The sequence below is a fragment of the Ornithorhynchus anatinus genome, chromosome 4 (assembly GCF_004115215.2).
Source record: "Ornithorhynchus anatinus isolate Pmale09 chromosome 4, mOrnAna1.pri.v4, whole genome shotgun sequence".
NCBI classification, from domain to species: Eukaryota; Metazoa; Chordata; class Mammalia; order Monotremata; family Ornithorhynchidae; genus Ornithorhynchus; species Ornithorhynchus anatinus.
In genome coordinates, this window is record NC_041731.1 from 104,604,216 (window position 1) to 104,619,754 (window position 15,539).

Sequence of the window (15,539 nt, forward strand, 5' to 3'; positions counted from 1 at the left end):
ATGTATCCAGAAGGGGAATTTGCCATCAAACAAAAAGAAAAATAGTCAAGTTAGCTAAACGTTTATTTCTGAGAAGAAAAAGGTCAAATAAATTTGACATTTGTGTATAAAAACACTGCTGTGCTGTATCACTGCAGACAGTGTATTTTCATGGGTTTTTTTTGGCATTTGTGAAGTAGAAAATTGTCGATGCTTTACTATCACAAATGAAGGAGGCAGGTTGACACTTAGCAAACATCTTTATCCTTAAGTCTCGTGACCGCAGAACATATTTTACAGTCGGAATGGTGGGCTGCTTGGTGAAAACAAAGGACTGGCTTGTGGCAAACCCAGAAGGGAGAATAATTAGAACAACGAGAAGCAGCGTGGCTTAATAGAAAGAGCCCGGGCTTGGGAGTCAGAGGACGTGGGTTTTAATCCTGACTCTGCCATTGTCTGCCATGTAACCTTGGGCAAGCCAATTAACTTGTCTGTGCCTCGGTTACCTCTTCTGTAAAATGGGGATTAAGACTGTGAGCCCCACGAGGGGCAACCTGATTGCATTGTATCTCCCCAGGGCTTAGAATAGTGCTCAGCACATAGTAAGTGCTTAATAAATGCCATAATCATTATTATTATTATTATGAATTGCAATTCAGAATAGCAGCGTGATGTGTAGTAATTACCATGGTGGAGATGTGAACCAAGGGCAGTTTAAAAACAACAACCAATTTTTTTTTTTTTTTCCGAGTTTCTCTAAGCTTTACTGGAGACTTGGGTTCTAGTCCTGGCTCCACCACTTGCCTGCTGTATGTCCTTGGGCAAGCCACTTAACTTCTGTTCCTTAGTTTCTTCATCTATAAAATGGAGATTACAGTACCTGCTCTCCCTCCCTCTTAGATTGTGAGCTCAGAGTGGGACAGGAATTATGACTGCTGTGTTTATCGTGTATTTTCTCTCTAACCCTTGGCATATGTTAAACGCTTAATAAATGCCATTATTATCACTGACTACTTGAAAGAGACTGCTGGCACAATGTGGCTTTATGGGAAGTTTTATTAGAGCCTAAGGCTACAGAATGTTGTGAGGAATTAACATTTTAGTGTGCTTTTTGGCAGTGGTCCCTTTACTCCCAGTCTTCTATGAATCAGGCACATTTTTATGAGGCATGAAGAGCTTTGGAAGTGATTTTGTGGGAGTGGATTCTGGAGTCTGTAATGATATCAAATCAATATTCAATTTTCCCCAGGATAAAGATAATTTTGAAAAACCCATCAGCCAGGAAAATCCCCCACCAAATCCCACCAAAGATGTCTCAACAACTGGGGTTGGGGAAACTTTGGAGTTCAGAAATATTTTCCTGTCTGGCATTTTTTTGCCAGGCAGTGGAGTGAATGAAAGCTGATGAAGGAGGGTCGAGAAGGACATGTGAGGTGGTCGCATGGTTGGGCACGTGAAAGAATTTTCCCTTCGGACTCTAGGTTTAGTGAAGCTCTCTGTTAGATGAGTGAAATGCCCAGTTCATGGCCGTAACTTGCTTCTGGATCGCCCTTGCTTTTGCTTGTGAATAAACTGAGGTCTCCAAAGACAAAGCTTGCAGGACTGCATAGCTCATGAAAGATCTGAGATGAATTTAGAAACGGTCTCTACAGGCGGGACAAAGTGGCAGTGGAAATGATGGTGCCTAGGACTGAATGCATACTGTGAGCATATTGAGCTCATTCTGTGTGCAGAACATGTATTGAACACTTAGGAATTGATAGACATGAAATCTATCCACCAGAAACTTGAGAAGCATGAGAAACAGTGTGGCCTGGGAGTTGGATGACTTGGGTTCTAATCCCAGCTCTGCTGCTTGTCTGCTGTATGATCTTAGGCAAGTAACAGGAATTTCTGTGCCTCAGTTATCTCATCCAAAAAATGAGGATGAAGAGTATGAGCCCCATGTGGGACATGGATGGTGTCCAACCTGGTTAATTTCTGTCCACTCCACTGCTTAGTACAGTGCCTGGCACATAGTAAGTGCTTAAAAAATACCATAAAAACCAGCTTAAGTCTAGTGGGGGAGACAGTCTTAAAGACAAATTACAAGTAGGGGAAATCAGACTTAACAGTTAGTTGTGTGTCCTGATAAAAATCTCAACGTAAATAATCTTACCATGTGCCAAGCACTGGATTAAGCACTGGGGTAGAGACAAGATAATCAGGTCAGACACAGTCCCCGTCCCACACTTGCGCTGGGTGGTTTTCCGGTGAATGGCTGACGCCAGGTATTCCAAACAAAACCATCTCAAAGTAGCTTGAATTTGGCTGCCACAAGTAGAGACTTCCTTTTGATGCTGTGGGCGGATCATCCTGGACTAAAGATGATTTTCTCTGCCCTTGTTAACGTGTTCACATCTAAAACCATTTCGGGAATTGAGTTAATGTACTCTATGCATTTGCGACTATTTTCCAAATATCTTGTTGTCAGAAATCTGTTTTTCCAACCCCACTTGCCTGATAACTGCTTTTTTCTGGTCATTCACTATTAGGAAAAAAAAAAGCCCTTCAAGTAATAGAAAAGTGATATTACTACTTTTGGGAAAAATCAGATTCTCCACAATCTATTATTTTAATAGAATAATAATAGGAAACCTAAAGTGATGACAAGAAGTTAAATGACGCACACACAAAATTGTAATGTTTTCTGAGTGACCGAGATCCAGTTCTAGTTCCCGTTTCATCAGTTGCCTGCTCTGTGACACTGGACAAGTCACTTAACTACTCTGTGCCTCAATTTCCTCATCTTTAAAATTGGAAGAAAAATATATGTTCTCTCTCCCCCTTCCACTGTGAGTCCTGGCCTGGCTGGGATTGACATCTAACTCTCTGAGAAAGTGGGATCTGGTTGACATGGGAGGGGAGGATAATAATAATCATAATGATACTTGTTAAGCACTTACTATGTGCCAAGCACTGTTCTGAGCACGGGGTGGATATAATTTAATCAGGGTGGACACTCTCCCTGTCACATTCTTAATCCCCATTGTGCAGATGAGGTAATTGAGGCGCAGAAAAGTGAAGTGACTTGCTCAAGATCACACAGCAGGCATGTGATAGAGCTGGGATTAGAACTCAGGTTCTTATGACTACTAGGCCTGTGCTATAACCACGTAGCCACACTGCTTCCACGGGAGAAGAGGAGGGAATGTGCTCAGGAGTTGAGCGCTTTCCCCTCTGAATGACTTACAACCCAGCCGACCACTTCCATCTCCTGCCTACCCAATGAGACTGAAAGCTCCAAGGCAGCTTCGTGGCTCTTCTTCTGGTTTCTTCCCTCCCCAAACCCTCTGTCCAGGCTCTGCACGTGAGATCAATCACTAGTATTTACTGAGCGCCTATGTGCAGAGCCCAGATTGAAGACATCGGAGATGAAAATAGAATCAGAAGTCGTGGTCTTTCCCCAAGGAGTTTACAGTTTATCAGGGGGAACATCATAAAATAACTTTCAGATGGAAAAGGGGAAAAGAAAAACGTGCTGGTAGAGGAGTAAGTGATTAAATGATACACACACAAAATTTTAATGTTTTCTGAGTGACCGAGAGCCAGTTCTAGTTCCCGTTTCATGAGTTGCCTGCTGTGTGACCCTGGACAAGTCAGTTAACTACTCTGTGCCTCCATTTCCTCATCTTTAAAATTGGAGTAAAAATATACGTTCTCCCTCCCCCTTCCACTGTGAGTCCTGGCCTGGCTGGGGTTGACGTCTAACTCGCTGAGAAAGTGGGATCTGGTCGACACGTGGGATCAACTGCTAGTATTTACTGAGAGCCTGACTGAAGACGCCAGAGATGAAAATAGAATTGAAAGACGGGGTCTGTCCCCAAGGAGTTTACAGTCTATCGGGGCGAACATAATAAAATAACTTTCAGATGGAAAGGGGGAAAAGAAAAACGTGCTGGTAGAGGAGTAAGTGTTTAAATGATACACACACAAAATTTTAATGTTTTCTGAGTGACCGAGAGCCGGTTCTAGTTCCCGTTTCATCAGTTGCCTGCTGTATGACCCTGGATAAGTCACTTAACTACTCTGTGCCTCCATTTCCTCATCTTTAAAATCGGAGTAAAAATATACGTTCTCCCTCCCCCTTCCACTACTAGCCTGGCTGGGGTTGAAAGTTAACATGTAAGTTAGTACGGGCAGAAGTACGAAGAAGGGAGTTGAAAGGATATGAACTGTGGAGAAGGAAAATTAATCGGAAAAGCTTCCTGGAGGAGATGTGATTCTGGGGGAGGTCTTGAGAATGGAGAGGATAGTGGACTATTGGATATGAAAGGGGGTGAAGGAGGGCATGAGCAAAAGGTTGGTGACCAGAGAGATGTGAATGTGGCAAAGAGTAGCTGAGCTTTAGGGGACTGAAGATGGGAACTGGAGTGGAGTGGAAGAAGAGAATGGGTGGATGAGAGAGAGACGGAGGGTCTGTAAACCGAGGCACAGGAGTGTTGCTTAATACAGAGAGGAATAGTGACCATTGGATGTATCTGTGGTGTGGGGAGATGTGTACTGAACATCATTTTAGAAAAATGATCTGGGCAGCAGAGTTACGCGTGGACTAGAGAGCCTGGAGACGGGGAGACGGGTGAGAAGATCAGTGAGCAGGCTGATGCGTAGCCAAGCTGGGATCTGACAAAGGCCTGGAGCCGAATGGAGATGAAGGCGAGGCTCTGGGAAATGTTGTGGAGGAAAAACTGACAGGATTTAGGAGCAGACTGGATGCGAGAGGTGAAAGAGGGAAGAGTCAAGTATCATGCCAACGTTCTGGGCTTAAGGGATGGGCAGAAAGGTGGGAGAGGTGTCAGCCGTGAGGTGGAAGAGAGGGTGTGGAAGGCTCTACGGTGCTTGGCTCTCGACAGTCAATGCCTACGTCAGCGCTCTGCACCCTGGAAGGAAGAACTGGTTCTCTCTGCAGGCTTCCTGACCAGCCTTTGTTTGGGGGTGGGGAAGGGATTAATAATAATAATGTTGGTATTTGTTAAGTGCTTACTATGTGCCAAGCACTGTACTAAGCGCTGGGGTAGATACAGGGTAATCAAGTTGTCCCATGTGGGGCTCACAGTCTTCATCCCCATTTTCCAGATGAGGTAACTGAGCCATAGAAAAGTGAAGTGACTTGCCCAAAGTCACACAGTTGACAGGTGGCAGAGCCGGGATTAGAACCCATGCCCTCTGACTCCTAAGCCCGCGCTCTTTCCACTGAGCCACGATTACCCTTGTCCCCCACCCTGGGAGCGTCTCCTGGCTGTTGATAAGGCTAAAGAAGGAAGCTGACCCTTTCACCCACCCGGTCTCCGTCATCCCCACCGACCTTCTCCTTCTCCTTTGCCATGTGAAGAGTGCAGACAGGGACTGAGCTTTCTCCGCCGGGAGAGACACCGGTTGAATTTCATTATCCGATTGTCGGTTCTAAGAATCATAATCGTAGTCCCGGCACCCAGCAGACCCACAGCAGGGCTTCACTCTGACTGGGCCCTGGGCTTGGGTCTGGTCCAGTAGGAGGCTGAACTAGGTGGGTGACGGCAGAAAGGGAAAGGTGATGGAGAAAGGGGGAGAAACCAGAGTGGATATTGGTGTCTCAGCCAAACATCTCTCTGGCTTGATCTTCCTCCTCCAAACCAGCTAAGTGGAGATCTCCCACCTGCCCACACCTCTTAAACATACCTGCTCTCATACTCCTCTACTAGCCTCCTGCTCAAGTACTCTCTCCTGTCTGGAACTCTCTCCTCTTTGGCATTTCCATAGCTCTCCCCATCTTCAGGGTCCTTTGCGGTTACAGCTCCTCCGGGAGGCCTTCCCTGATTAATCTCTCGTATGCCCCTCCCAACTAACATTTGGCTACTCCTCCTTTCCCCCTCCTTTATAACATTTCTGCACGTATTATACTCTATTGCTTCCTCGGTCCTGAGCTCCTTGGACCACAACTAATTCCCATCTGTGCGTTCTTTCCTAGTGTTTAGTAGAGTGGTCTGCAGACAGTTAAGCGTTTAATCAATACTATTAGTACGGTGTGGGACGGCTGAGCTCCAAGCTCACTGCTCCACATGTCTGCCCCCTGCATCCTCATCAGCTGCCTCTCCCCCAGCCCCTTCTCCACAAAGTAAGGAACTTTGCATTCCCCCCATACACACAAACACACATTCATTCATTCAATAGTATGTATTGAGCGCTTACTATGTGTGGAGCACTGTACTAAGCACTTGGAATGTACAATTCGGCAACAGATAAAGACAATCCCTGCCCAGTGACGGGCTCACAGTCTAAACGGGGGAGACAGCAAAGCAAAACAGAGCAAAACAAAAACAAGACATCATCAAGATAAATAGAATCAAGGAGATATCAATCCCCACCCTATAGGTGAGGGAACTGAGGCACAGAAAAGTCAAGTGACCTGCCCAAGGTCACACGGCAGACAAGTGGCGGAGCTGGGATTAAGGACGGGGAAGGGGAAGGAGAGAATGGGGGAAAAGGAGGGGGCTGGGATACAAGTCCCAACTGCGAAGGATCACAGTCAGAAAGACCTGGGTTCTTATAACAGCAACACCACTTCACTTCCATAGTATTTATTGAGCACTTACTGTGAGCAGAGCACTGTACTAAGTGCTTGGGCAAGAACAGTGCAGCAATAAAGAGACAATCTCTGCGCACCTCAAGCTCACAGTCTTTGGGGGGGTGAGGTGAAGACATCAACTCAAAAAAACTGACGCTTACCTGCTGTGTGACCTTAGACAAGTCACTCACCTTCTCTGTGCCTCAGTTACCTCACCTGTAAAATGGGGATTAAGTCTGTGAGCCCACGTGGGGCAGGTTCCGTGCAGCACACACTGGTGCAATAGAGATGTGCTGGGGTGCTGGAGATGTGTAAAGTGATTTCTGCACATGCACAGTGTCAGAGAGAGAATGTGGGAGTTAGCATTGTTTGTTAATGGAATTTTTTTAAGTACTTATTATGTGCCAGGCACTGTTTCTATCCATGTCCCACATGGGGTTGACGGTCTTCAACCCCGTTTTACAGATGAGGTAACTGAGGCCCTGAGAAGTGAATTGATTTGCCTAAGGTCCTTCTGAAGTCCAAGCCTGTGCTCTATCCACTACGCCACGCTCTGCCCTCTCTGTGGTTGGGCATGTGCGGGACAGCTCAGCTCTCCCCAAATTCAGAACCTTCCAGGAATCCCGCCGCCTCCAACAGATCTTCCATGATTAATTCCCCTACACTCTAACTCTTAAAAACCCATCAGTCAACCCCAGCCAACTCTGACTTCGTTTCTTTACTCGCAACACTCTCAAAAGTATGTTTATTTGGTAAGTTTTTTTTTACTACACCAGTTAAAGATGCTTTTTTTTTTTCTCTTCCACCTGAGTGTAAGCTCCTTGGAATCAGGGAACATGTTATTTAGTCCCTGTTTTCCACATGGCTAGTCTACCGCCCAATAAATCCTTTTCATATTGTCAGTTGTTGAAGAGTGACATCATGGTGGGCGTAAATCAGTGCTGTGTGATGCTCTATCGAAGAGACTAAAGTCGAGTGTCATAAATCGCATAGATAATCGCCACTGGAGACCAGCGTTACTTTAATGTTGCAGGAAACACACCCCATATTGGCTGGTGCGACTGCAGATGTTATTTACTAGCCCACTTAGAACTGCCAGCAGCCAACTAACGGCCCTCTTTCTTAATAATTATGGTATTTGTTAAAAGCTTACTACCTGCCAAGCATCGGTCTAAGTGCTGGGGTAGATATGAGGTAATCGGGTTGGACACAGTCCCTGTCCCACTTGGGGCTCACGGGTTTAACCCCCATTTTACAGATGAGGTAACTGAGGCAGAGTGAAGTGAAGTGATTCGCCCAAGGTCATACAGCAGACAAGTGGCAGAACAGGATTTGAACTCATGCCCTCTGATTCCCAAGGCTGTGCTCTTGTCACTAGGCCATTCTGCTTCTGGTGGTGGGTTATTAGGGGAATGTTTTAATCTCTTCAGGGTTGCTTTGTTTTGTTGTCTGTCCCCCCCTTTTAGAGTGTGAGCCCGTTGGGCAGGGATTGTCTCTATGTGTTGCCGAATTGTACACTCCAAGCACTTAGTACTGTGTTCTGCACACAATAAACGCTCAATAAATACAATTGAATGAATGAATGAATGAATGAACTAGAATTGGGATTTGTACCCTAGTAATTCTGCTAAAATGTGATAAATCATCCTCATTTTCATTTCATTCATTCATTCAGTAGTATTTATTGAGCACTTACTACGTGCAGAGCACTGTACTAAGCACTTGGAATGTACAATTCAGTGGCAACAGATAGAGACAATCCCTGCCCAGTGATGGACTTACAGTCTAATCAGGGGAAATGGACAAAAACAAGACAACATAATCACGATAAACAGAATCAAGGGGATGTATACCTCATTAACAAAGAGGGTAATAAAATCTATACAAATGAGCACAGTGCTGAGGAGAGGGGAAGGGAGAGGGGGAGGAGCAGAGGGAAAGGAGGGAAAGGGGGCTTAGCTGGGGGGGGGTTGCAGAGAGGGAGCAGAGGGAAAAAGGGAAGCTCAGTCTGGGAAGGCCTCTTGGAGGAGGTGAGCTCTCAGTAGGGCTTTGAAGAGGGGAAGAGAGTTAGTTTGGCTAAGGTGAGGAGGGAGGGCATTCCGGGACGGTGGAAGGACGTGGCCCAGGGGTCCATGGGATAGGCGAGAACGGGGGACGGTGAGGAGGCGGGCGGCAGAGGAGCGGAGCGTGCGGGTTGGGCAGTAGAAAGAGAGAAGGGAGGTGAGGTAGGAGGGGGCAAGGTGATGGAGAGCCTTGAAGCCCAGAGTGAAAAGTTTTTGTTTTGTGTGGAGCTTGATAGGCAACCACTGGAGGTTTTTAAGGAGGGGAGTGATGTGCCCAGAGCGTTTCTGTAGGAGGATGATCCGGGCAGCAGAATGAAGAATAGACTGGAGTGGGGAGAAACAGGAGGAAGGGAGATCAGAGAGAAGGCTGACACAATAATCTAGCCGGGATTTTATGAGAGCCTGTACCAGTAGGATAGCCGTTTGGATGGAGAGGAAAGGGCGGATCTTGGCGATACCGTGAAGGTGAGACCGGTGGGCGTTGGTGACGGATTGGATGTGTGGGGTGACTGAGAGAGCCGAGTCAAGGATGACACCAAGGTTGCGGGCCTGTGAGACGGGAAGGATTGTCGTGCCGTCCACAGTGACAGGGAAGTCAGGAAGAGGACAGGGCTTGGGAGGGAAGATCAGGAGCTCAGTTTTCACAATTGTCTGATGAGGATTCCCAGTATTAATCATTATCCTACTTTTCTGGGTGGAGGCTCAAGTCTCTTATGAAGAGAGGCCTAAGGGGGTGGTGAAATTCTCTCACCTAAGAAATTGATAACGACGTGCTTGTCTTGTCTTATGCCGTTGAGTCACTTCTGACCCAAAGTGACACCACGGACACATCTCTCCCAGAACGCCCCGCTCTCCACCTGCAATCGTTCTGGTAGTGGATCTATAGAGTTTTCTTGGTAAAAAATACAGAGGTGGTTTACCACAGCCGCCTTCTGCACAGTAAACTCGAGTCTCCGCCCTCGACTCTCTCCCATGCCGCTGCTGCCCAGCACGGGTGAGTTTTGACCTGTAGCAGGTTGCCTTCCACTTGCTAGCCACTGCCCAAGCTAGGAATGGAATGGGTATGCCTCTGCCTGACTTACTTTCCCATAGCCAAGACTGGTAGAGTACTAGAAACACTCCAGGTGCCACCTGAGAAGAGAATAACGTGCTAAATTTATTAAGCTGCAATTCGTTAAATAACATCCTAAATTTGGGAATTCAAATATCGAGAATGAAAGAAATTTTAACCCTCCTAGGGAAAAGAAAGATGGAGTCGTACATAATGTTTGAGTCGTGGATACGTGGACTTAAGATTCTTCATTTCCTGTCAGTAAACCAGCTGCCTTCAACACTGTCGACCACCCCCTTCTGAAAACGTTGTCCAACTTCGGCTTCACTGACACTGTCCTCTTCCTGACTCTCCTTCTATCTCTCTGGCTGTTTGTTCTTAGTCTGTTTCGCGGGCTCCTCCTCTGCCTCCCACCCCCTATCTGTGGGGTCCCTCAAGGCTTGTTACAGGGTCCCCTGCTCTTCTCCATGTGTTCTCCTTGGAGCGCGTGAGTTCTCCTTTGAGAAATCATTCACTCACATGGCTTCAACTACCACCTAATTGCAGATGATTCCTAAACCTATATCTGCAGCCCTGATCTCTCTCCCTCTCTCCCTTCCTCTCTCCTTCTCTCTGCAGTCTCTCATTTCCTCTTGCCTTCAAGACATCACTACTCGGATGTCCTCCCATCACCTCAAGCTTAACATGGCCCAAATAGAACTCATCTTCTGACCCAAATCCTGCCCTCCCCCTGACTTTCCCATCACTGCGAGAGCCCCACCATCCTTCCTGTCTCACAACAATGTGACCTTGGCATTCTCCTTGACTCCTCTCTCTCATTCAATCCACCCATTCAGTCCCTCACTAAATCCTGTCAGCCCCACCTTCACAACATCACTAAAATCCACCCTTTCCTCCCCGTCCACTGCTACCACTCTCCTGTCTGTCCCCAATCCAGTCCATATTTCACACAGCTGCCTGGATCATTTTTCTACAAAAACGTTCAGGCCGCGTCACTCCACTCCTCAAAAAACTCCAGTGATTACTCACCCACGTCCTCATCAAACAGAAACTTCTCAATATTGGCTTCAAAGCACTCTACCACCTTGCTGCCTCCTACCTCACCTCGCTACTCTCCTACAACCCAGCCTCCACACTTTGCTCCTCTAGTGCTGACCTTCTCTCTCTACCTCAAAGGTGAAATTGACTGGCAAGAATTATAAATGTCCGCTATCTCATGGCCAACCCCTAGCTCATACCCTGCCTCTGGCTTGGAAAACCCTCCCTTCTCAAATCTGTCAGAGAAGTACTCTCATTCATTCATTCAATAGTATTTATTGAGTGCTTACTATGTGCAGAGCACTGTACTAAGCGCTTGGAATGTACAAATTGGTAACAGAGACAGTCCCTGCCCATTGACGGGCTTACAGTCTAATCGGGGGAGACGGACGGACAAAAACAGTGGCAATAAATAGAATCAAGGGGATGAACATCTCATTAAAACAATAGTAAATAAATAGAATCGAGGTGATGCACATCTCATTAACAAAATGAATAGGGTAATGAAAATATATACAGTTGAGAGGACGAGCACAGTGCTGAGGGGAGAGGAAAGGAGAGGGAGAGGAGCAGAGGGACAGGGGGGAAAAGAGGACTTAGCTGAGGGGAGGTGAAGGGGGGGTAAGGGGCGAGCAGAGGGAAACGGGGGAGCTCAGTCTTCCCCGCACCGTTTAAAGATTTATTTAGGGCTCCTTCAAGAAGCCTTCCCTGACTAAGCCCTCCTTTCCTCATCTCCCATTCCCTTCTTCATCATCTTACTTGCTTCCTTTATTCAACTCTCCCAGTCCCACAGCACTTATGTACATAGCTGTGATTTATATATATTAATTTCTGTCTCCTCCTCTAGACTGTAAGTTTGTCGTGGGCAGGGAATTTATCTGTTTATTGTTAAATAGTATTCTCCCAAGTGTTAATGCAGTGCTCTGCATACAGTAAGAGATCAATAAATGTGATTGAATGAATGAATTGGCATTTTACATAATCATGGGGGAGTTCCAGTGACCATTTCACTTGCCTCACTGCATCCTTAATGCCCTTAACCAGCGTGTTTTTGCGAAAGAACTTAATGCAGCCACACTACAAATATATCACATACAAATGAGAAACTGCTGAAAAGATTCAGTAAGGGAGGAAATCTATGTCAGGTTTTCTGCAGGAAATTTTCTGTCCTAATGGGAAATGTTTTGGATGTAGCAGAGTTTTGCTTCTCTCTCCTTTTAATTCAAATTAGAACAGTAGAAGCACCCTGAGAAATACACTTTGTCAGGAAGAGAGAGAAAATCCAATATGGCTTCTTTTTATATTTTTAAATCATCAAAAACTTGAACATATCTTTATAGTTCAGAATTCAGATAGGCCAATTCCCAACCCTCTCAATTCTTTCTTGGTTGACGAGAGCCTCGGCACATAGTAAGTGCTTAACAAATGCCATCAGCGTTATTATTATTATCGATGGTACTTTTGAGTGCTTACTGCCTGCAAAGCATTGTCCTAAAACCTTGGGACAATTAGAGAAGCAGCGTGGCTCAGTGCAAAGAGCCCGGGCTTGGGAGTCAGAGATCATGGGTTCGAATTCCGGCTCTGCCACTTGTCAGCTGTCACTTAACTTCTCTGTGCCTCAGTTACCTCATCTGGAAAATGGGGATTAACTGTGAGCCTCACGTGGGACAACCTGCTGACCCTGTATCTACCCCAGCGCTTAGAACAGTGCTCTGCGCATAGGAAGCGCTTAACAATGCCAACATTATTATTATTATTAATGTACTACAACACAGTTGGTAGAGACTAGTCAGGGGATTTATCTCCCAACGTCAGTTAACCAGACTAAGTGGTTCTCCCTTGTGTTAGGCCTGAAAATGGGTTGTTTAACCAGCTCTTCCACACCCAGAATCTCTGCATTGCTTAAAACCATTTGCTTTTTTGTTGCTTTTTCCAGCAGCCACAGTAGTTTCAGAGAAATTACTTGGCGCCACCTAGTGCAGTAAAGTTGTTCATGCCCACCTCGAAATGGAACAACCTTTAGGGAGAGAATATTAATTATCTAACGTGTAATGAAAAATACACCATGCTGTTCATTACGAAAGCTCACTAGCACCCAGTGTGTGAAGCGTATATCTAAACCTGCTATTTAGGTCGCTGGTTGCTGGAATCTTTAGCTAGTTTTAGCCCTTTTCTGGTGACGGCATTTGCAGACGATGGCTTCTTCCGGAATAAATCCTGTCTTTTCCCCTAGGTTATGTTAATCAGGTCACCTAATTACCACAACTCAGAATTGTTTTAGGGGTTAGTTCAATGTTCGGCTGACCTTGGCCTCCAATTTTGAGGGCCTACTGGTGAAATAAAAATCACGCAGGGAGATCAATGGATTGGTCAGTGGTATAGAGCGGTGTGGCTCAGTGGAAAGAGCATCATGTCTACCACAACTGTAATCTCACAAGTGGTAAGCATAGTGTTCTGCACAAAATAAGTATCCACTAACTACCATGGATTGATTGATTGCTGCAGCGTGGCTCAGTGGAAAGAGCGTGGGCTTGGGAGTCAGAGGTCAAGGGTTCAAATCCCGGCTCTGCCACTTGTCAGCTGTGTCACTGTGGGCAAGTCACTTAACTTCTCTGTGCCTCAGTTACCTCATCTGTAAAATGGGGATTAAGACTGTGAGCCTCACGTGGGACAACCTGATTACCCTGTATCTACCCCAGCACCTAGAACAGTGCTCTGCACATAGTGAGCACTTAACAAATACCAACGTTACTGATCACTGGATTACTGTGTACCGAGCACTGTACTAAGCACTTAGGAGAGTACAGTACAATAAAGTTAGTTGGTAGTCCTGATCCCTTCCCACAGGGAGCTAACAGTCTAGAGGGAGAGTCAGACTTTAATATAAATTACAGACTCCGCCGCTTGTCAACTGTGGGACTTTGGGCAAATCACTTCACTTCTCGGTGCCTCAGTTTCCTCATCTATAAAATGGGGATTAAGTCTGTGAGCCTCACGTGGGACAACCTGCTTCCCTGTATCTCCCCCAGCGCTTCGAACAGTGCTCGGCACATAGTAAGCGCTTAACAAATACCAACATTATTATTTACTGAGAACTTATTCTGTGAAGAACACTATACTAAGTCAGTCAGTCATATACGTCGAGTGCTTACTGTGTTCAGAACACTATACTAAGCACCTGGGAGAATACAATGTAACGGACACAATCCCTGCCCACGGCGGGCTTACAGTCTAAAGGACCGTAGAGGACTAGTTTGCAGGAGTACTAAGCACTATAGGATCAGTCTACAGTTCAGTGCAGTTGGTAGGCATGACCCCTTCCCTCAAGAGCTTACATTCTAGTGGGGAAGACAGACAAATGTGTGCGATTGGGTTCACTGAATAGGTGCCTGAGCTGGGTGTGGTAGGCTGGCAAATATGTGTGACTGGGCTGGATGTCCTAGAAATAGAATTACTGGCACAGGCAGGTCCATAGCAGCCAGTTAAGAAGAGTGCCAGATTCTCTATTCCATTCATTTACAAAATAAGAATTTGTCCTACTAGACAAAGGGAGCCAAAGAACAACAAATCCTGTAATTACAGTGTAGCCTTATGATTTAACCCCCCTGCTGTTGCAGTTTTGTGATCTGTCCCATGACAGATCCGGGAAAGAGTTAGATCCAAGCAACGGTGTGTTACACTTGCCAAATACCTTTGTGGGAATTGAAGTTCTTCCTTCTGTCTTTCCCACTCCCCCCATTAATCCTGAAGGCCACTGAGGTAAGAAGAAGCTGAAGACACACATTGAAAAAGACAATGATTTCCTGTTCACCTAGGGAAGCAGCGTGGCTCAGTGGAAAGAGCCTGGGCTTGGGAGTCAGAGGTCATGGGTTCGAATTTGGCTCCGCCACTTGTCAGCTGTGTGACTGTGGGCAAGTCACTTCACTTCTCTGGGCCTCAATTCCCTCATCTGTAAAATGGGGATGAAGACTGTGAGCCTCATGTGGGACAACCTGATTACCGTGTATCTACCCCAGCGCTTAGAACAGTGCTCTGCACATAGTAAGCGCTTAACAAAGACCAACATTTTTTACCTAAAGTGCAGGTTAGCGTATGTATTGGAGTCATTCCATCTCTTGATGATGATCCTGCCAGGGGACTGCCTTTCTGCTGAACTGCCCCCACGCAACTGGAAGTCAGAGGACCTGAGTTTTAATCCTGACTCCACCGCTTACCTTCTGAACGACCTTGGACAAGTCTGTGCTTCAGATTCCTCCTCTCTAAAATGGAGATTCGATATCTGTTCTCCCTCCCTCTTAGATTCTGAACTCCATGAGGGACAGGAACTGACCAATCTGATTATTTACCCCTGTTAGAATATTAATTCCTGGAACAGGGATCATGTCTACCACAATGGTAATCTCACAAGCGCTAAGCATAGTTTCTGCACAAAATAAGAATCCAATAACTACCATGGATTGATTGATTACTCCTGGCCTGACTCTGCATCACTACCGATCATTGGATTAATGTGTGCCGAGCACTGTACTAAGCACTTAGGAGAGTACAGTACAATAAAGTTAGTTGGTAGACCTGATCCCTTCCCACAGGGAGCTTACAGTCTAGAGGGGGAGTCAGACTTTAAAATAAATTACAGACAGGGAAAACATCAGAATATAAAAATATGTACATACCTGTTGTGGGGGAGAGGCGAATAGCGACATCTCAGAACGCTTGAAAACCCGATTGCATTGTCCAGCTTTCCGACTTTGTCCCTTCTCTTGCCCCCTCTAGACTGTGAGCCCATTGTTGGGCAGGGATTTTCTCTATCTGTGCCGAATTGTAC

The 15,539-nt window shown here is 46.0% G+C and overlaps 1 protein-coding gene across 8 annotated transcripts in view; it reads left to right on the plus strand.

The window, feature by feature from the left end:
* The window catches only part of TTLL7 (tubulin tyrosine ligase like 7), a 238,548-nt gene that overhangs the window by 123,985 nt on the left and 99,024 nt on the right, over nt 1–15,539 (plus strand). The window lies entirely within an intron of this gene.